Source organism: Sus scrofa, chromosome 15 (genome assembly GCF_054392235.1).
Source record: "Sus scrofa isolate SSC_HxYL_T2T_F1_AM1 chromosome 15, Sscrofa_HxYL_maternal_Yorkshire_Landrace_v2.0, whole genome shotgun sequence".
Taxonomy (NCBI): Eukaryota; Metazoa; Chordata; class Mammalia; order Artiodactyla; family Suidae; genus Sus; species Sus scrofa.
The window spans coordinates 129,698,917-129,720,309 of NC_139397.1; the positions used below are offsets into that span (position 1 = coordinate 129,698,917).

General features: G+C 38.5%; 1 protein-coding gene and 1 long non-coding RNA gene across 9 annotated transcripts in view; one reads left to right on the forward strand and one right to left on the reverse strand.

The window, feature by feature from the left end:
• LOC146396128 (uncharacterized) overlaps nucleotides 1–21,393 on the reverse strand; it is a 179,273-nt gene that overhangs the window by 154,727 nt on the left and 3,153 nt on the right. The gene's annotated exons all lie outside the window — the stretch shown is intronic.
• LOC110257137 (PC-esterase domain-containing protein 1B-like) overlaps nucleotides 1,648–21,393 on the forward strand; it is a 276,259-nt gene continuing 256,513 nt past the window's right edge. For 5 of the 8 annotated variants that reach the window (XR_014829275.1, XR_014829270.1, XR_014829273.1 and 2 more), the window contains exon 1: nucleotides 1,662–2,096. The gene's annotated coding sequence lies outside the window, so the exon portion shown is untranslated. Of the gene's footprint in view, nucleotides 2,097–21,393 lie in introns of all 8 variants that reach the window. The other 3 variants (XR_014829271.1, XR_014829274.1, XR_002339380.2) reach the window with 3 other exon arrangements.

The following is a 21,393-nucleotide window of genomic DNA, read 5'->3' on the forward strand; positions in this document are numbered from 1 at the left end:
CAGCAGCTCAGGTCACAGTTGAGGCACAGGCTGAATAGCTGACCTGGTACAATGCGTTAGGATTGGCATTTCTGCAGGTGTGGTGTAGGTCACAGCTGCAGCTCAAGATTCAAACTCTGTCCCAGAAACGTCCATGTGCCATGGGTGTGGCCAAAAAAAAAAAAATCTTTTAATGAACATTTGCTTAGTGAGTCTTCAAGTGCCCTTTTCCTAGTTCTACTCTTTTATTATGCTGAGTAAATCTTTTAGCCTTAACACTTTCTCAAATCCTTCACTTCCTATACCCTATAAAATATAAAGGCAAAGGAACTCTTGTTTCATAGATTCTTTCGAGAATCCTAAATTAAAGTCTTTAGTAGAGAAGTTCTCAAACTACAGTCTTTCTTTCTTTCTTTCTTTATCTTTTTAGGGCTGTACTCATGGCATATGGAGGTTCTCAGGGTAAGGGTCAAATAGGAGCTTCAGCTGCCAGCCTACACCACAGCCACTGTAATGCCAGACCCAAACTGCGTCTGCAACCCACACCACAGCTCACAGCAATGCTGGATCCTTACCCCACTGAGCAAGGCCAGGGATTGAACCAGTATCCTCATGGATATTTCAGATGTGTTTCCACTGAGCCCCAACCAGGATTACTCAAACCGCAGTCTTTTACCAGGAATGTTTGTTCTGGAGCGCCACACCATCTGGGGCATGTATGTTAGCTTCTTGCCAGCTCATTGTCCTAACTGACCATTACCTCTTATTAGCCATTAAATATTTCAGAAAACCAGTTACTGAAAATGTCATAGGACCGGCGGACCGGCCTGCCTCAGAAAGCCATCCACAGTTCATTTTGTTTTGGTCTTAAACAGAGAATGTGATCCATCAGAAATTTTGCTATCTGCATAAAAATTCAAAGAACCCTGAGAGTTTAGGGCAGTATTTATACTATGAGGACAGTATTTTACACTAGTTCTGTTTCCCCCCAAAACCTCAAAGGTCAAGAACTCACCATACTAATTAACGATAGTTCAATAAAAATCCAACTATAGTTCAATATGTCGATTATACCTCAATAAGAATAAATAAGTAAGTAACATCATGTATTTCAGGGCCTGTATACTCCTTTCTACCTCAGGTTTGATATGGCTCAGCCAGGTACTAGCCTTGTCTGAAACCCATTCAAATGGAGGGCCCCACTCCTTTGTATTCTTGTTTCATGACTGTATATGTGTTTACCCATCTCACTGAATGCACATTGAGGCTTATCCCCAGAAAAATACTGAGTGTAGTATCCTGTGCCTTGATGACAATGTTCTATATTTAGAAGCTGTTAAATTCTGAATAAATGTATACTTTTCAAAAATCAGATTTCCTAAAATATTACATGAGAAAGTAATAAGGACAGTGCATGGGAACAGTCCACAATGAAGCTTCCACGCTCTCACACACAAAAAGAACTCATGCTATTTCCTATCTGTGTGTTATCTGATGCGTTTCTTACATTGGACTAAACTGTGATTCCAGTCTCTATAACCTCTGCCTTCCCAGATAATAACACAGGATGCAGAATTATTTCATATCTTCATTTCCCTTGTACATCTTACATGGTAGATAGGAAGATCTCAAATTCTTCCTACCTCAGAGAGCATGCCTCTTTGTAACGTGACTTCGCTGCTGCTTCTATCTCAGAAAGCATGCCTCTTTGTAACGTGACTTTGCTGCTGCTTCCTATCTCAGAAAGCATGCCTCTTTGTAACGTGACTTTGCTGCTGCTTCTATCTAGAGGTGTTTATTTTTCTGTTACTTTGAATATGGGCTGGTCTGTGACTTACTTTAAGAGAATGTGGCAGAAGTGATTTGTGAATTCAGGTGTCTAGACCTTAAGAGGCCTTAGAGCTTCTGCTTTTGCCCTGTTGGAATACTTCCCTGAGATTTTCAGGTAAGGAAGCCAGTCAAGCCTACTGAAGAAATAGAGGTCACATGAAGACCTGACGTGACCCAGCTGACAGCCAACACCAACTACCGTATTGGACACTCCAGCTGACTCTCCAATGACCCAAAGTAAAGCAGCAGAAGAACCACCTTGCCAACCCACAGAATCATGAAAAACAGTAAGTTTTTCTAAACAAAGTCACTAAATTTTGGAGGGCTTTGAATAGAGCCATAGATAATGGGTACATCTTATGTGAAAGTCCCATTTCCTCCAATTCACTGTGGTTTTCTGGTGTATCTGGAATAGCAGCTTATGCTTCTCACTTCTCTAGCTCTGAAGAAAGTGACAATACAAAAGTCTAAAGCTGGATTGATTCATACTTGTCAACTTTTCCCAGCTTACCCTATGCTGCTAAGGTCTGGAGCCAAGGTTTTAGAGTTTTGAATCTTGAATGTGAATCACTCTTGGTCATCAGAAAAGGCCTAATTTGGTTATTCGGGAATAAGCGTCCATCTTCCAGTTTTATTTACCTGTAATTTTGCTAAAGATGCGGAAGGATGAATATCCATGGGTTACTAGCAAACTATCTGAGGTGGGAAGCAGGTTTAGGATTTTTAGACAATGAGTCCCCGTCTATTGTTTTCATCTAATGATAGCCTTGTGGTCTCTTCTCATCTTTTTGGCCCTTGCCTGGGACAAAGAAGTCATCCTGGCAAAACGCCTTTGCAGCTTTTTGGAAGTGACACAATCTGAACATAGCCATAAGTGCAACCAGTGAAATATTAGGGTCTCAAAATCATTCTAAATCTCTTTTACCACTCTCCAGTGGTCACAGTATATTTAAAAAGTAGGGGGTGAGCTGCCATGGATAGTATATAGCAGTGATTTTGTGATCTGTTTGTTCTATCCACCTAGAAAACATCTTAGAACAATACACGCAAGGATTTTGTAAGCATATAAGTGCTGTTTAGTTATAGTAGATTTGAAAAAGAAAGATAACAATGTGGTCTAGTGGTTTCCACATGCATTTGAGTGTCAGCAACTCTTAGTTGTAATCCCATCCAACTGTCTTTCTGGCTGACTCAGATTACTTAAGAAAAATTACCTAACTTATCTCTGTCTCATTTTCCTTACCTACAAAATGGAAGAAACTGCTCTCATTGCACAAAGAGAATTTAAAAAATATATTAACTAATATTTATTATAAACACTCTGGAAATACATACCATGTTTACCCCAATACACACTCATATAGACATGCATGGGTACATTTTTTGGACCCTCAATTTTCTTTTGCTTCACTCAGAACCTTAGGAAAAAATTAATATGAGAGCAGGGAGGTTTGTGATTTTTCTTTTCCCATTCTAAAAGCATCTCACTCCTAGTTCAGCAGCATGGAGAAAGATTTGTTGTTAGCTCCTGCGCTGGGCAGTGATTCAAATTCCCGAGGTTAGTGGCAGCATCTCAGAGAGATTCTCAGAGATTTTCAAAGCTCCATTTTCTTTTAATTAGCTCCCTCTCTGCCTCAGGCAACAAGTTCAGGAATCAATAGGTGAGACTGAGTACAGACTTTGCAGGTATCAGGAACTATGGTATGTCAGGACTTGTCAGACCCTGAATTCAGGTTTCAGGAGTTAAGCATCACTGGTCCAAGAACAGTTAGAAAGGAGATTTCAAACAGAATCAGTTCACCAGCTTCAGGGTAGTGTCTGACCCTGATGTCTGGACAGGGGCTGCCATTCCTTTCAACCATGCGATGGCCCCACACAAGTCACTGAAGCTCCAGGGCTTGCGCCAGAAGCCTACAGACCTAGCCAGACACTGGCTAAGAGTTACATCAAACTTGAGAGAAGCTGCAAGCATGAATTCAGCTGAGGTGTTAAAATACTCACAGAGAGGTCCTCAACTCCATACACTATTTGTTCTCCCACCCTTATTATTTTCCCTGTCCTAAGAAGGCTTTCTTGGTACCCAGAAGATATTTTGCATAACACGACCTATGTTCTTACTTTGTGAGGTATAAATTTAATTTGTAGCGTTATTATTTTTTATTTATTATAAACACGAGCTGCACAGAGGCTGACAACAGCTTTGTTAAGAGGGATTTGGTTGATTTGTTTCTAGCGTTCAAACCTCCAGTGAATAGTCCCTGCTTCTTTAGGTGTTGCAATAATTGCTCTGGCACAAACTATACAAAGTCAAGGGCAGAACATCTGAGATTCTTTGCAAGCATTCATTATTTATGCCAGGAAGGGAACTACAAAATTCCTTTTTTCGAAAAAAAAAATCAGATTAAGTGACATGGAAAAAGTTGAAAAGACAAAACTTAGTAATAAATCAGTCAGTAGCCAATATTAAGTGACAGTAAATACCATTAGGCCCTGTTCTGTTTGAAGCTTCAAGCAGTATAACCCTCAGTGTTTGTCGAAAAGATTCACAAGAAAACTAAAAAGTTGGGAAACATAGGTAAACTTATTCTTAAATTCTGTTACATTCTCAAAAAAAAATATGCTCCACATATTTTTGGATGTAATAACTTTAATTTCAAGCAATGGGTTTAATCTTGAATCTGAAAAAGAATGAACATACAATGGGTTGCCTAAAATGTCTGGAAACATAGTAAAATAATGTGCTTATTGGTTTGGTGTTTGAGTGGGGCAAGCCTGTTTTCTTCTTTCGGATTAGCATTAGGATCCACTGATTAAATTTCAAAATACTTCACCTCACCAGAAAATGTGTTTGGAGGTTGAAGAAAACATATATTTAAGATATTTTGTGAAAACATTTAACAGTGATTCCACTTTTTTTGTATAATGTATAACGATAAAAGATCCAACGCTGCTCATTCAAAAACCAAAAAGACGTACCGAGAATCAATCTATTACTTTAACAAAGCGAGGGAAAGATGAGTGCATGGAGAGAAAGGAAGGTGTGATGGTAGGAGGATGAAATGTTAACCAAAAAAGTCAAAGGTTGCTGAATAGCACTTGAGCGATAAAACTGAGGACAGGGATTCTGTTCAATCTATGAGTATATTGGGTCAGGGCATTCTGTCAGGCATCCAAATGGCTGAGATGGAACATCCCTCAGGGCCAAACTTTGCTTTAAACTCTTGCTCTTGGGGAAATCTTCATGATTGCTAATTCCTACTTTCCAGACATCCCAAGTTTGGGAAGAAGGGTACTTCCTTTCCAATTTAGGCCTGAGGCACAAAAATGATTTATATCTCTCAGCCCTTGTCCTAGTTTATACTTTCCTTCCTAATATGTGTGAGAGCAAATATGCACAGTTGAGATTTGGAATCTTCGAGCACTGTGATGCAGAGATCAAAATATTAAACATAGACTTCCTCCTCTACCTTTCTTCTTCCTCTCAAAGACACTGGGCATTTCTTAAACTTTGAGGATAGACAGAGTGCCCAGACTTAATCTCTGGTACAAGAAAAGTTAGCTATACCAAGTCAAATGCTTCTCTCACCCTCCCTGATCACCCAGTGATGACTGCCCAGCCCTTACAGTTTTCTGATAGCTGGCATAGAAAACTCATGCCAGGTCTTCCCCCGGGATCTCTATAACAGCAGAGAGATGCCAGCCAGGAAAGCCTTATTATCTGATTGACAGGTGTCTGTACTCTCTCTACTTCTTAACGGCAAAACTGAAAGAAAGACTGCTCAGCCATAGTGAGAAACCCTTTGACCCTCTACTTTTGAACTATTAGTACCTTTCTTAACATTTATCCAGCAAATATCTTCACCATTTTTTATTTTTCCCCAATACATGGCACAAATATTCAGAGCAATGAAGTGTGCTTATGGGACCATAAGCACCTGCTAAGATTATTTTATCCCATAATATGTAGACAGCAAATAAAGCCAACTTCTTGATGTAAGTGATAAATTAACCAAGATTCATTATAATGTATATCAGACATCATTCTCTTGCGACTGTGGTTAGCAGCATCACTCTATGGTACCCTCTGCAGGTAATAACAAAATAGTTTCCGGATCTGCAAAACTGGGGCTGAGATTCTACAATCTGATAAATTCACATATAAACATACTCCTTTTTTTTTTTCTTTTGATGTCTGAAATTCTGGTTTTGCTTTCCCAGATTCTTTTAAAAACATTTTTGCCTCTATTTAAAAAAATGTAAGTTTTTTTTTTTTTCCTTTTCATGGCCACACCTGTAGCATATGGAAATGCTACAGAGCTGGCCTACACCACAGTCACAGCAACACTGGATCCTTAACCCACTGAGCAAGGCCAGGGATCGAACCTGCATCCTCATAGAGATTAGTAGGAGTCTTAATCTGCTGAGCCACAGCAGGAAATCTGCTTTTCCAGATTTTATCTTTCTTTTTCTTTTTTTTTTCTTTTTTTTTTTTAAATGACTGCAACTGCAGCATCTAGAAGTTCCCAGGCTAGAGGTCCAACTGGAGCTACAGCTGATAGCCTACACACCAGCCACAGCAACACCAGATCTGAACCTTGTCTGCGACCTACACCACAGCTCATGGCAATCCCGGAGCCTTAACCCACTGAGCGGGGCAAGGGTTCGAACCATGTCCTCATGGATACTAGTCAGGTTTGTTACCACTGAGCCACAATGGAAACTCCCCAGATTTCATCTTTACATTGTAACACATCTATGAGCACTTTCAGAATAAGATTTGGACCAAATCCTGAAAAAAGATAAAACCATGTTCCAAATTCCATGTTTTTTCCAAAGAAATAAAAAAGAACTTAAAATGTTTAAGTAAACAAGTGCAGTTTGTGGGAGACCTTGCTTTAACATATGAGATCTAATAGGTTTTTTTTATTCTGATCACATTTCTATCTTATTTATTTCATTTTCCTTTAAATTGGTGGGTGAATTTGACAGCCCTGGAAAGAGAGGCTCTAATAGCAATGTCAAGGGCCAAGAATTGAACAAGCTTTCCTATATTACCCCTGTGTTTCAACAAGGGTTGTACCAAATGTCTAATTTTAGTATTTGGCTCAATACCAAACACCTGGAAATGGCATTCAGCCAAGGAAGAACACAAAGCTAAACAGTGGGTGAGCAAGTGCATCTGTCTCCTCTTGTTTTCTACTTCTCAACTATTAGGTAAATAAGGTAGTTATTAGGTAAATAAGGTAGTTATTAAATGATGATTTATGTGAAGCCTACAATTTTAGCATTCACATTTCATCTTACCAACATTTATCAGGCTCCTCAGCAAGAAACATTTTGACAATATTTTTTAGAAAATATGTGATATGAATATGATAGCATTTGTGAGGAAAACCAGTTTGACTTCTTGCTCAGTGCTATCTTTGAGGATGGATTTCAATCTCTTTTCTTCCTAGACTAGAGAGCAGACATGAAACATGTCAGGTGTCAGATTTGTTGGCATGGAAAATTCAAAACTGATTTGTTTTCAATCGCTGGTTTCTGCATGAGCATGTTCCAAGCCAGCCAGACCCCCAACCCCTGCCCTACACACGTAAGTGTCAGAGCACTCAGGACTCCTGACTCCATTTCTGCACCCACATAAACCACATTTCCTCTCACTCCTTCTCACTTCACCAATCCACAAACCCCTTAACTACCCCTGAAATATGGAGATATTTCCCGACATCTCCACAAATATAACAGAAAGCTTTCGTGGTCTCATGTAACCAAGCTTATAACCATATGCACGCTTCATGTGACCAAGAAAATCACTCATCTCTCTACTATGTCCAATTCTGAATTCTTTGCAATAGACCATGGTACATGGGATTTGGAGGTTAAATTTTGGCAATGGATTTCAGTGGACACATGCATACATATAAAAGCAAGGAAAGCAATGTCAGATTTTATTTAAGGCTTTGTCTTTTCAAGTAATAGCTTGTTACTCTTTTTTTTTTTTTTCTAAAGACTAAATTTTGCTTGCTCTTGAAGGAAACATGGAGCTATTTCCCTTTGGCCTTAGAAGAGTTCTTCATAAACATGATTTAAAACAAAATTTATTAATGTAATTATGATAATAAATTATATGCATTCCTAATGAATCCTACATAAACCCATGATGTAGCAAGAAGTAGGAGTTTTTCTGTATCTTTTTTTTTTTTTTTTTTTTGTCTGCACCCACAGCATGCAGAAGTTCTGGGGCCAGATATCAGACCTGAGAGATGGTAATGACTGTGCAGGATCCTTAACCATTAGGCCACCAGGAAACTTCAACAATAAGTAGTTTGATCCTTTATTATTATCAAAACAACCCTGTGGCATTAATGTGCTTTTGCCTATTGTATTAATATCACCTGAGCACCTCCCTGGGTTCTCTGCCTGTCTCACTCATCTGGTTCCAGACACCAAAGAGACTACTTAGATTGAGGGCTTCACAGGTGCAGCTAGACAGCACTCTACCCTAGGACCCCATCTTTAGCTTCCCACTTGGGGCTTTTCTGTTGAAACCTCAAGTTGGGGACAGGGAGGAAACCTACTTTCCACTCACACATATACAACCTAGCATGTGGGGGATTACCACCCTGCACTAGCTTCCTGGGGTTACCAAAACAAAATGCCATAGACTGGGTGGCTTAAACAACAAAAATGTATTTCCTCACTATTCTGTAAGCTAGAAGTCTGAGATCAAGGTGCCGGCAGATTTGGTTTCTTTTGAAACCTCTTTGCTTGGCTTGCAGATAGTTACCTTCTTGCTATGTCCTCACATGGTCTTTCCTCTATGCATGCTCACTCCTGGCCTCTCTGTCCACATCTCCTCTTTTCATAAGGACACCAGTCATACTGAATTGGAGCCCGCCATCATCCTAACTTAGTCATCTCTTTAGATAAGCGATCTTTAAATACAGTCACCTTGGAAGTGCTGAGAGTTAGGGCTTCAACATATGAATTTTGGGGGAACACAATTCAGCCTTTAATGGGGGAAGGAAACTGATAAATTTTTCTTTGATTCTTCACCTAGACAGATGGTCCTGATTCATATTCCATGTGAAGGCTCTCAGATAGTATGTGGCACTTATAGCAACTCAGCTTGGTGTTGACTCTCTTTCCTTCTTTGCCTGGTCTCCCCATCCCTTGCTACTTCCAGTTCCCAGATCACAAATGCTAACAACAATCTGCACTCAGGCTCTGCTTCTTGGAGAATCCAGACTAAGACATATAAGTTACCTCATTTCATCTTCATAAAAACATTGCTAGATAGATATTACTATTACTTCATGAATGAAGAAACAGGTGAGTCAGAGAAGATAAATGACTTTCCCAGGGTCACACAGCTAGTAAACTGCAAAGTCAGAACTTTGATTTAAACCTTCTGATGCCCAATCCTGCATTATGTCCCAGGTACTGTAACATCTACTAGAGAAGTCTATGCATAATCAGATAGACCTTAAGCCATGTTCCCTACCAATTTGTTATTATTACTATTATTATTATTATTTTTGTCTTTTTGCCATTTTTTTTGGGCCGCTCCCGCGGCACATAGAGGTTCCCAGGCTAGGGGTCGAATCGGAGCTGTAGCCACCAGCCTACACCAGAGCCACAGCAACGTGGGATCCGAGTCGCGTCTGCAACCTACACCACAGCTCACAGCAATGCCAGATCTTCAACCCACTGAGCAAGGCTAGGGATCGAACCCACAACTTCATGGTTCCTAGTCGGATTCATTAACCACTGAGCCATGACGGGAACTCCCCTACCAATTTTAAAGCTGTTTAAACAGACTAGAGATAAGACATCCTAAGTACACAATCCATATTCCTATTATTTCAATGTTATTCCTTTCCTCCTTCCCCAAGCCTAGGAGTTTAATATTCCTTTTTCAAAATTTACCTGTATCTGTACCTTTTTCTTAATAGAAATGTTATAAATTACAATCTCTTTATTGGTACTATCACAAACTATACCTTTCCAAGCAAACCACATCTCACAGTCAAATTAGGGAGGCTCTTATATCTTAATCAAAGCTTAACAGTTTAATCGTTCATTAAACATGATCGTAATTTAGTATCCTACTATGCAATCATTATTGTTTCCTGAAAATCTGATGTGATGAGGTACAATAAATGCAAACTGAAAAATTGCCTGTGGAAGATTATTTATTATTTCTTCTAGCTAAAAACATTCATAACTGAAATTTATTGGTCCATACTCCCTTCATTATTAATATTTTATGTTCTGCCTCAGGGATCCATGTCTTAGCATTTAAATGTCTCAATCTATGTCAGTAACAGGAAGAACAAGTTCACTGGGTGGAATTTTTGCCCTTTACTTCAGAATGTTACAATAATAATAGGCTATAAATATGTTATAATTATGCCTTTGATCACTGCTGTAGTTTTCTAGTCTGAATGAATTAAATTCAAAATGAAAGCTGAGCTAGTAGACACAGATGACAGTAGTTATCTTAAACTAAGATTCTGCTGAAAGCCATATTAACATAGTGAAAATACTTAAGAGTGGCCAGGGTAGCAAACTATTTTCCTGTAACTTCTGCCTCAATATGAAGTAGTATCTATACCTATCACCACCTTTACATATCAAGAGTGATTTATACTTTATATTCTTAGTGCTTTTATATCTGGATCACCATAACAACCTTGGAAATACTAAGCAGTTGTAAAAATCTTCATTGTTCAAATGAGAAAACTGAGGTTCAGGTAGGTACAGTTGTATAATTTTTGTTTTAATTCTTAAAATTTTGATCACAAGATTGTAAAATCATGCAACAATAATCAAACTCGTTTTCCACCTATCTCATCTTATGAGGAGGTGGGGGAGGGCGTGGCAGAGAGTAGAGGACATGATTAGGTGAAAAATAACAGATGATTGCTGGGGAACTGGGGGTGTAAGAAAGAGGGAGTGGCCTACATCACCTGCATTCTCCTACATTTGTTTCCCTATGGAGAGCCCACAGAACAGATTACTGGTAAGTTAACTAAGATGCTTAGAGCCGCTATAGCTTTCCTGGAAGTCCCAGCCAGCTATGGGACCAAGAGTGGTCTCACTAATATGAGCCTTATTATATCACTTTTGTTAATGGATATTTTAAAGTTGCAATTGAAGTACCTTTCAGAGATCTTTATCTCACTCATTCTTTTCCAAATATATTCTGGACATAGCTTTTGAGACCCACTCTATATAAGGGAGTACACAGAAGGAAGAAAAACTGAATTTCATTTTAGTGCAAATTGAAAAGAAAATTGTATCCTGGTATTAAATTATCCAAACATATATATATATAAACACATTGACAAGGAAAATGTCCTGAAGAAATATGTAATTTGAAGAAAAGGTGATTTTTGACAGCATGGATCCAAGCCTTCTTGGACACTGAATTTTCCTACCCTATCCTATAAGTCTATGTGCTCTCACATGTATTTCTTGGAATAATGATTCCTTGGAATAATGATTCCTCTAGAGTAAATAATTTTACATGTAAAGAGTACTTTGTGATCAGATACTTAAATGCTTGTCCACCAAAATATTCTGTTGACACAGCAAATCTGAGTTCATTGCTTATACTGGTTAAGGAAGATGATCACTTTGACAGTCTTGGTAGCATCTTGAAGTGAGGGGGACAAAGTGAAGATATTTATGAGATTTGGGGGTTTGGTTGAAGTTGAGGATTGATTACCATTGCAGAAGTTTCATGATATAATAGCATTGGCGAACACAGCATGGATATGGCTCTCAGGAGAATCTTAAAGGGTTAGCCTTCCTTTGATGCCATATTATATTGAAAAAGGGTATTTACTCTAATGAGGGTAAATGGAATAATTAGATAAATTATTCCGGAAGTTCCTAAAATGAATAATTAAGTTATTTGTAACTCTAACATCCTGGGCAATTTTCCTGAAGAGTACAAGCATGTAATGAAGATAGACATGTAGTCATGTTAATACTAGAGTGCAGACAATAAGTGCGTAGGTGTAAATGGTTTTCAACATAAGTTTAAGAATTCCTAGGTCAAACAAAGCTAAGCAAATGTTTTCACAGTGGTACTTTTCAGATTCTTTAATATATGAGTGGGCATGAAATTTTCAAGGAAAATGTATACAAAAAAAATTTTATTTTACTGTTCTGAAAATAAAATCCACCAGGACTGGCATCCTATTGAATATACTTGCAGAAATAGTGACCAAGACTTTAGGATATTCATAAAATGTTAAAAATTAAAACCCAAATAGAGAAGTAACTGTAATCCCAGTCTGGCATTTCCCTGCACACAGGAACTAACGTCTTAGGTAAAAGTGGCACAAAGGCACATTAGGCTGGAATCCGGTTCAAGAGTTAAGCACAATCAGAATGCGTCAGTGACTAAAACAAAGATTCTCAGCACCAATGGTTTGAGAAGGAAAATGAAGTAGATGACACAAAAGGAGGGGAATCTTTCCAGTGGAGATATGTTGCTTAGCTATAAAATGAGTCATGGATCATTTTTATGTCTTCAATTTACCCTATAGTGTTAGGACTGAATTGTTAAGAGTGATAATGCTCTTATTAGATGCTACTCTGCTGAGGCAAGAAATACCACTTACTAAAAATAAGAACAGTTAAAATAGCATTTTATCTTCATGCACGCATAATCTGAATGGCCAAACAGAACTTGGTTATTTCCTATCAGTCCACAGAACAGGCTAACAGGTCATCTACTTAGTCTGGGATCAGGAAATGCCCCTACAAGATGATAATCCTTCATTTGATAGTGAAAGGAATAAGCCATCTGACTGGAAATGACTAAAAATGACATGAGCATTTCTATTATTTGACACAAAAAACTAAGCATGGAATTTTGGAGAAACTGTAGAAGGAATAAAGAAAATGTTTAAAATATCAATTCAAAAACTATTTTAATTAATTAAATATCAACTTTAAAAAAAAAAAAAGCAGGTTTGATTTTTATGCCAGGAAGCACTAAGTTGATTCCAGGAGATACTGAGATGATTCCAGGAGTTCACATAAATGTAATTCTAAATGTGCAATTGCAAATTAAGCTACAGAGGAAGAAAAAGCCCAGATATTCTACAAAAATCAATGTGGTTGCTTAGCTTGGATTTTAAAGGGACACATATAAAACCCAAACATCACAGGCCCTTCTCATGGCTGACTTAAAATGGTGATGTATGCACACAGCAACCTCCAAGAAAGCACTGAAAAATAATTCCTGTATTTTGGAATCTTCTTAAAGACACTACATGAAAATTATATACACCTCCTCTTTACTACTCATCTAGCCTCATGGCAGTTACTTCCCTAACACCTACCACCTTTCTGGATTCTTTTCTTACACTCTTCGCTAAAACCCTTCCACTTGTTTTAGTCCAAACTCAAACTGACTACTTCTTTTTCTAGGCCTTTTTCTGTTGAAAATCAAGCTGGTCTTTCTCTGTTTTTAGGAAGCAAATCAAAATTTATACAACCAACCCATCCCTAAAGATGCAAGAACAATAAAGAATTCTTCCTTCTTAGAGCTTCAGGGGAGTGGAGTGGGTGACCAAAGTCTCTGAAGTTGTATGTTAATATCTTTGTTCTCACTACATGTTCAAAGGATAAGATGAAAGAAAAATAGCAAGGATTCATGATTAATATTAGAGGGTGCATAGTTTCAGGAAGTCTAAGCACCAAATAAACTGTAAAACTCTCACACACACACACACACACACACACACACACACACACACACACGTCTTTTTAAGCCTTGATCAGAGTACATAGATGGTAGGGAAGAGAATGTTCTCTGTTTGAAGCCAGTACTATATTGACTAATGACAAAAGAGAAAGCAAACCTTTCTTTGGACCGAAAAAAAGACAAAACATTTTGATAAGAGGGAATTAATTGGAGATCTAGCTGGGAAAAGATAGGTAGGCTTCTAGTCTCAAAATTATCTCTAAAGGTCTCTAAGGAACTTGAAAATTAGATCATTAAACCAAACATTGCCAGTGACCTTTGAGGAACTGTCAAGAACAATAAAGGGGAATAAAACTGGAAATAAGCAAATACCAACCAATTCTGAAAAATGGGCTGAACGGAAATTTGACAAATTAGTGACAGGTAAAAGTTACATCAATTTCAGCTAAAATTTTAGAAAAACCTTTTCAGATGAATAAGTTTGGAAGCCTAAAGAAGTAATGATCACTAAGAGCCAATATGGGCTCACAAAAACAAATCAGACTCCTCTCACTTCTTTCTGTATGTCAGGGTCCTGGCAGACCACAAATGGCACACATAATCAGAGGGTAATTGAGCTGAGTTTATAGCAGGGACTCTTCATAAGAGCATGGGGTAGGGTTAAAGGAAACTTAGAGGGATAATGAAGTAATTGTGGAGAACTGGTACCACCCAACACAGGACTAAGCTACATAATTTGCAGGGTCAAGGGCAAAATGAAAATGCATGGCTCTTTATTCAAAATCCATTAAGAATTTCAAGACAGGGATAGCAAAGTATTACTAAGCGTGAAGTCTTATATGACCACACAGGCTGCTAGCCCACTGCAGCCCTCCCTGACTCTGAAGTTGCAAGGGGCTAGGAGAAAAAGAAATATAAGAACCTGGGCAGAGTTGTAGCTGTAGCTTTAGCTGAAGGAGAGTCCACTGGAGAGACATAAGAAGAGTTAAGCACTTATACTAAGTCACTGATTACCTGTGGTTGTGAGAGAGGAATCTGGTGAAATTCATACACAATCCCATTCTTCTCCTGCCCTTCTATAATCACAGACAATGGGATCCAGTTAATATAGAGCAAGTAGATGCAGTTTCCAGAAGCACAAGCAGTGGAGAGTAAATTGGTAGATACAGGAATAATATTTTACACACTTATATGAAGTCACTATGCTGTCAAATCTGTCAACCTGGTGACCCTAGTTTATAAGGGCTTTAGGAAGGTGTTTTCCACAATTTCTCAGGAGCCCCTCTTGGAAAAATGGAGAAAAATGGCCTAAGATAATAATGTGGCAAAGATAATTATGTGAATCAATAACAGGTTAAACAACTATATCCAAAGTCTACCAAAAAACTAGATAAATGTAAATTGGAAGAGGACTGTATGTGCACCATAGTTCCTTTCCTCCATACTATCCAGTTCAGCATTTTTACTACTGACTTGAAGATACAGAAGAGATGATTATCAAAGCATGGTTTATAGATCACTGAGTGGGACAGTGACTAATCAGGATAAAAGAGAATCAAAAAAAGATCTTGGCAGGCTGGCTATAGCAATGGGATAAAAAGAACTTGGCCAGCTGGAACAATCAACTAAATCTAATAGCAGCAAATCTTGGGATTTGCTGCAAGTTCAAAATCCAGTGGCACAGGTTTAGAAAAAGGTAGATAATACTTATGTTATATGAAAATGACTCAGGCTGTTTTCTGGATGGTAAAGTCAGTATGAGTCATGAGTGTACTAGGTCCTCCAGAAAAGCAGATTAAGTTTTAGGCAGAATAGGCAGCATTAAGTGAACAAAGGAAGTGATAATCCAAGCCTGGTACTGTGTTGATCAAACCACATCTGGAAAACTGGGCTTATTTGAATGTCATATATGACTTGCGATGTACTCTGAGAAGACTAACTAGGATAGAAGAGAGTTATGAACTAGGACCAACCACCAAAGCTGATCTTGCTTTAATAACTGATGCAAATGACAATATGAATGTGACAGTGTTGAGATTACTGCTCAATCAGCAAACAAAAGAAGAGCAGAGGACATAGATAAAACCAAAGATAAATGGGTGGATGAGGCAACTCTTGCCTGTTTGTTCCTCCCCCTGAGTTTCCAGGGTTAAGAATCTACCAGGACAAAGGACCCTGGAACCAAAAGCTCACTGCCTTTTGGAAGGAAAGGTAGGCATTTTCCCAGCGGGATTCCCTTTGATACCATATAAAGTAATTCTTGGAGTTCCTGTTATGGCTCAGCAGAAGCAAATCTGACTAGCATCCATGAGGCTGCAGGTTCAATTCCTGGCCTTGCTCAGCGAGTTAAAAATCCAGTGTTGCCATGAGCTAAGGTGTAGATGGCAGATGCAGCTCAGATCCTGCTGAGTTGCTGTGGCTGTGCTGTAGACCAGCAGCAACAGTTCTGATTCGATTCCTAGCCTGGGAACCTCCATATGCAGTGGGTACAGCCCTAAAAAGGCAAAAAAAAAAGGGGGGGGGGGAATTCTTGCTAGGCCACAATTATATACTCCTGAATGCTCTTTCTTATCTGTCATTATGCCTATTTGAAGAAAGCCATACACTAACACAGAATAGAAATTATTCCTTAGTAGTAATAATTGAAGAGATTTGTAGCCTGTAATTAAAGACCACTCAGGAGAGTAATGGTATACAAATGTTATCCAAATATATTAGACTGTCATATGGAGGAATAATTATCATTGTCCTTTACTAGATCAAGAAATAAAACAGTATTCATTTAAAAAAATCAGAGAGTTGTTTTCAATGGTCTAATATTCTGAGAATGAAATGGACGGCCATGGAAAGCAGAAGGTTCCCCATAACTAAACACAAATAACACAGGAATGTGGTCTAGATGATTCTCTAACAGGCGTGTCATTTAGGCAATTCCGGCATTCCATGGGTAGTTTTCAAAGCTCTTTTTCAAGACTGAGCTTCCAGTTTATTCTTTCTTTCATTCAATAGGTACTTATTGAGAACCAGCCACACTGCCAACATAATCTTAAGACTTGAGGCTACAACAACAAACAGAAACAAGATATTTCTCATGGAACTTAAATGATGATGGGACAAGTAGATAATAAACAAATCATTAATAAAATGTCAGGCAGTAGTGGTAAATGTGAAAAAAAAATAAAGCAGAGTAATAAGCTCAGGTGATGAAGGAAGAGAGAAGATATGTTATCCATACCTTATCGATGGTCAGAAAAGGCTTCTCTGGATAATAATCCCATCTCTTTATCATACTAAATCTATATCTTCAATCCTGGTCTCTTCTTAAGGCTCTTATCATTTTTATTCCTTATGTCAACCACCCTCCACCTGGTTTACTCTTTAACTTCTAACCAAGAATAACTTTAATTTTTTAAGCTCAGGAGAATTTAGTAGTAAATCTGTCACAGTATAATTTAAAAGCAAGATGTGCCCAATATTTATAATTTCATTCAGGACCATGATGCAGGTATCGAAATACAGTGAATATCCAGTACAATTCTCTTTCCCCGCCAACCAGTGCTTTGTAATACTGGCTCAGGCTTGTCTTTCTAATTGTAGATTGATATTTCTTTGAGGAGGGGGCACAAACATTTATTTATCGATCCCTCTTGCCCATCTCAGGAAAGTTTTATCTCCCCTTCATCTATGCCATTCTTTTTATTTAGTGAGTAATTTAAAATTCTTGATATTTAATTAGAAATTTTTATTCCAGGATATTTTGATTGCCAACATCTACCAAATCTACTGGACAAATGAAAGACAATAAAGCAGTGTTATACCCCCAGCTTCAGAGTTAAGAGGAAGACAAAACAGTTGGATTACAGACCCAAATTAACATACATGCACACAAAATAGCTTATGACCATTAATTTTTCTCTTTTTATTTCTTTTTAAACTTTTTAAAATCACATATACTAGCAGGAGCACAGGAAGGAGGAGGTATTTGGAGGATAAGAGTTGAAAAGATCACTAGAATAAGAAATAATTTTCTGTTAATATTATGTGCTAACAAGTTCTTATTTAAACTTTCTAATCAGAGATGCATAGAGTCATACAATGTAATGAAGTGAAAATTACCTTAGAGATCATTTACTTCTCCTGTCACCAATACCATCATAACAGAAACAGTCTTAGCAAGGTGAAATTAATTGCACAAGATTATATACTTATTTCCACAATCAAAAAATTAAATAGAGGAAGCTCAGTTCAAGATGGCAGAACAAGTACAATTTACTTCCCTCTTACTCTTGGCACCACTGAAGTTAGATAAAAAAAAATTTTAATTATCAGCACTGGAATATAAAAAAAGAAATTCTGATGACAGTTTAAGAAAATACTAGAAGAGAAACAGCAGACTGAAATGGATCATTGGAAAAAATCACAGCAGGGACTCTTCAGTCCCAAATTCCCTAAGTAGAAGGGAGAAGGGTTCTAATTAGTCAAGGGATACTCAAAGGTTTTCCACGCTCAGAGTTAACAAAAACATTCATTGGGATGGACTTGTCTGAATCTGACTTTCTCTTTACTCCCTAACTGAAAATGTCAAACATGGGCAAGTAAACACACCTGTGTCACAACAACTGTGTTTTGCCATGGTGTGTTGCAAAGTATGGCTAGAATGATCATATTTCACCATGAACTGTTTCTTGTTCTTTCCTGCCCCACTTTCCATTTCCTTCACTCTCACAGTCATAGAATTGCACTTCCTAAATAAAGCATCAACACTTAATCTTTGTCTCAGGCTCCTTTTATAAGGCATGTTCTTGGTTGAATGGTGTGTCCCAAAAAGGTAAACTCAAGTCCTAACTCCCAATCACAGAATATGACTTACAAGAAATGGGGTCACTACCCATGTAAGTAGTTAGGAGAAGTCATACTAAAGTGGGGTTAGCCCCTAATCCAACGGAACTGTTGTCCTTATAAGAACAGAAGAGACAGAGATACCCAGAGAGAACACCATGTGAAGACTAAGGTAGAATTTAAAGTTACACTGTACAAGCCAAGGAACTCACTGGGCTACCAAAAGCCAGAAAAGGCAAGGAAGCATCTGCTCCTAGGGGTTTTTGAAGGAGTCCCTGCCAACACTTTAATTTGGACTTCTAAGCTCTAGAACGGGGAGACAATAAATTTCTGTTTTTTCAAGGCTTCCAGTTTGTGGTTATTACAGCAATTCAAGGAAGTGAATACGAGCGCCCAAACAATTAATACCAATAATTATTGTATAACAAAGACCTTAAGGATAGGTTTCTGAAGTTGGATGCCCATCATCCAACAGCAGGAGGGACACAATTGCTGGTGCTAAGCAGAGTGGCAATAACCCATGGCGCATAATGGCATCACAGTTACACTTTCCTTTATGGTAACTGGCTTGAGGTAGGGGGAGAGGATGGGGACCAAATATCTATAGTATTTATTCAGTATGGAGGAAGTAAGAAATAAAAGATGGTGGAGTGAGGTTTAGCTAGGGCTAGTTAATTTGTAAAGATAAAATGACAGGCTCAAGGAAGACAATTACTAATTTTTTTAATGGCCTCACCCAATAGCATATGGAAGTTCCCATGCCAGAAGCTGAATCCAGGCTGCAGCTGTGACCTACACCGTGGCTGAAGTAGTGCCAGATCCTTTAACCCATTGCACAGGGCAGAGAAAAAACCTACACCTCCATAGAGATCTAAGATGCTGCAGTCAGATTTTTACCCACTGTACCACAGGGGAAACTCCAATAATTACTAATTTAAGGCATTCTAGAAACTCAGAGGACTTCTATGGCAGCTTTAATGAAGATTCTTATCTCTTGAAGCCTCAGGACCTACTCATGAAAATCAAGACAGGAATCTGATTATAACAATGTTAGATCTGCAAAGGAAACCAAATGCATAGCCTCAGGAGTTCTCTCATGTCACTGTCAGTGCCCTGATAGGAAAGATTGAGACCCTCAGATCTTGCCTGAGGACATTTGGGTGGATGAGCCTAGGAATTCCTAAAGTCTTCTGAGGTCTCCTGGCTGGTGGCAGCAGCCTCTGTTCATCAGAACAGAACAGCCTCTGCTTGCCTGGGATATGTAAGGACTATACTGAAACTGGAAATTTGCAAGACCTGATAGCCTGCTTGCATGGTTTCTCACTGCTTCTAGGCCAATAACTACATCAGATCTTAACACAATTTGAGCATGACCGTACAATCCCACCTCCCATCCTAAAGGTATTTCAGGAAATGGCTAATTTGTATCAGCAGGAAGTGGATTTTCAGAGTTAGATGGGGGCAGGAGGTGGAGATTGGAGTTTGGGATCCGAATTCGTTAATGTAGTCCTGACCTAAGACTTGAATACAGTGTTTTGCTCTTTTCCCTCCTTTCCTGACTCATTTCCTTTTTTCCCCTCATCATCATTAAAACTATTATTTTTAGGAGATTATTTAAATAAATTACAGGAACATCTGCCCGATGAAATACTATTCAGCCATTTAAAAGAATGAACCAAAAAAAAAAAAAAAAAAAAAGGAGTTCCCGTCGTGGCGCAGTGGTTAACGAATCCGACTAGGAACCATGAGGTTGCAGGTTCGGTCCCTGCCCTTGCTCAGTGGGTTAACGATCCGGCGTTGCCGTGAGCTGTGGTGTAGGTTGCAGATGCGTGCGGCTCGGATCCCACGTTGCTGTGGCTCTGGCGTAGGCCGGTGGCTACAGCTCCGATTCAACCCCTAGCCTGGGAACCTCCATATGCCGCAGGAGCGGCCCAAGAAATAGCAACAACAACAACAAAAAGACAAAAGACAAAAAAAAAAAAAAAAAAAAAAAAAAAAAAAAAAAAAAAAAAAAAAAAATAAAAGAATGAACCATGTGTAACGTACAGGAAGGATGGAAAGGCCTGTGTTAGACATCACTATGTACCAGATCCTTGCGATAGAATCTGTGTACAGGCCTTGTTTTCCAGCTGTTATTGTGGCAATCGACTTTTTCTCAGGCCTCGCCATACTTCCTACCTTTTGTCTCAGGGATTTTTTGTTGATGCTGAATTATGAATGGCTAGGGGATCCATGTGGTGCTGGCAATCTGGAATTGTAGCAGAATGAATTTCCTATGCAGTGAATGAACTTCTGACATGTGGAAGATACAAGCTGACAGACACATTTTTCTCCCATCATCCTAAGGAAAACTCCCCTAAAATGGAGAAGTTCATATAATCTTTGGAAAGATGATCCCAGGAGATCACACTATCAGTTGCAATTGACACCCGCAGTGGCCACTCCAAGAATGCATCTCATTAAGTTTGTTCTCCTTTCTTCCCTGACTCATTCTTACCCCTCTGAGAATACACTGACAAATTAGCACATCATCTTTTTCTTTAAGATCCACTATCTTGAAAACCTGATCCAAAGTAGATGTTTATTATACAATGTCACATGAAAAAGTAAATTACAGAAATAATAGAGAGAATGACAAATTTTATGTAACAAAATGTATAGGTATATACATATTAAAATATATTGTTTGTACAGGTATAATAAGAAGTCTGAGTCAATACATAACCACTTTCTGAGAATATGTAGGAGTAAAGAAAAGACTTTGAATATTTATTTTACTTCTATATTCAAAAGTTTTTTAAAGTCATCTATATATTTGTAATTTTAAAGAAAACTAAAAAAGGGAGTTCCTGCTGTGGCTCAGTGGTAATGAACCTGACTAGTATCCATGAGGATATGGGTTTGATCCCTGGCCTCAATCTGTGGGTTAAGGATCCCATGTTTCCACGAGCTGTGATGTAGGCTGCAGATGTGGCTCAGATCCTGCGTGGCTGTGGCTGTGATGCAGGCTGGCAGTT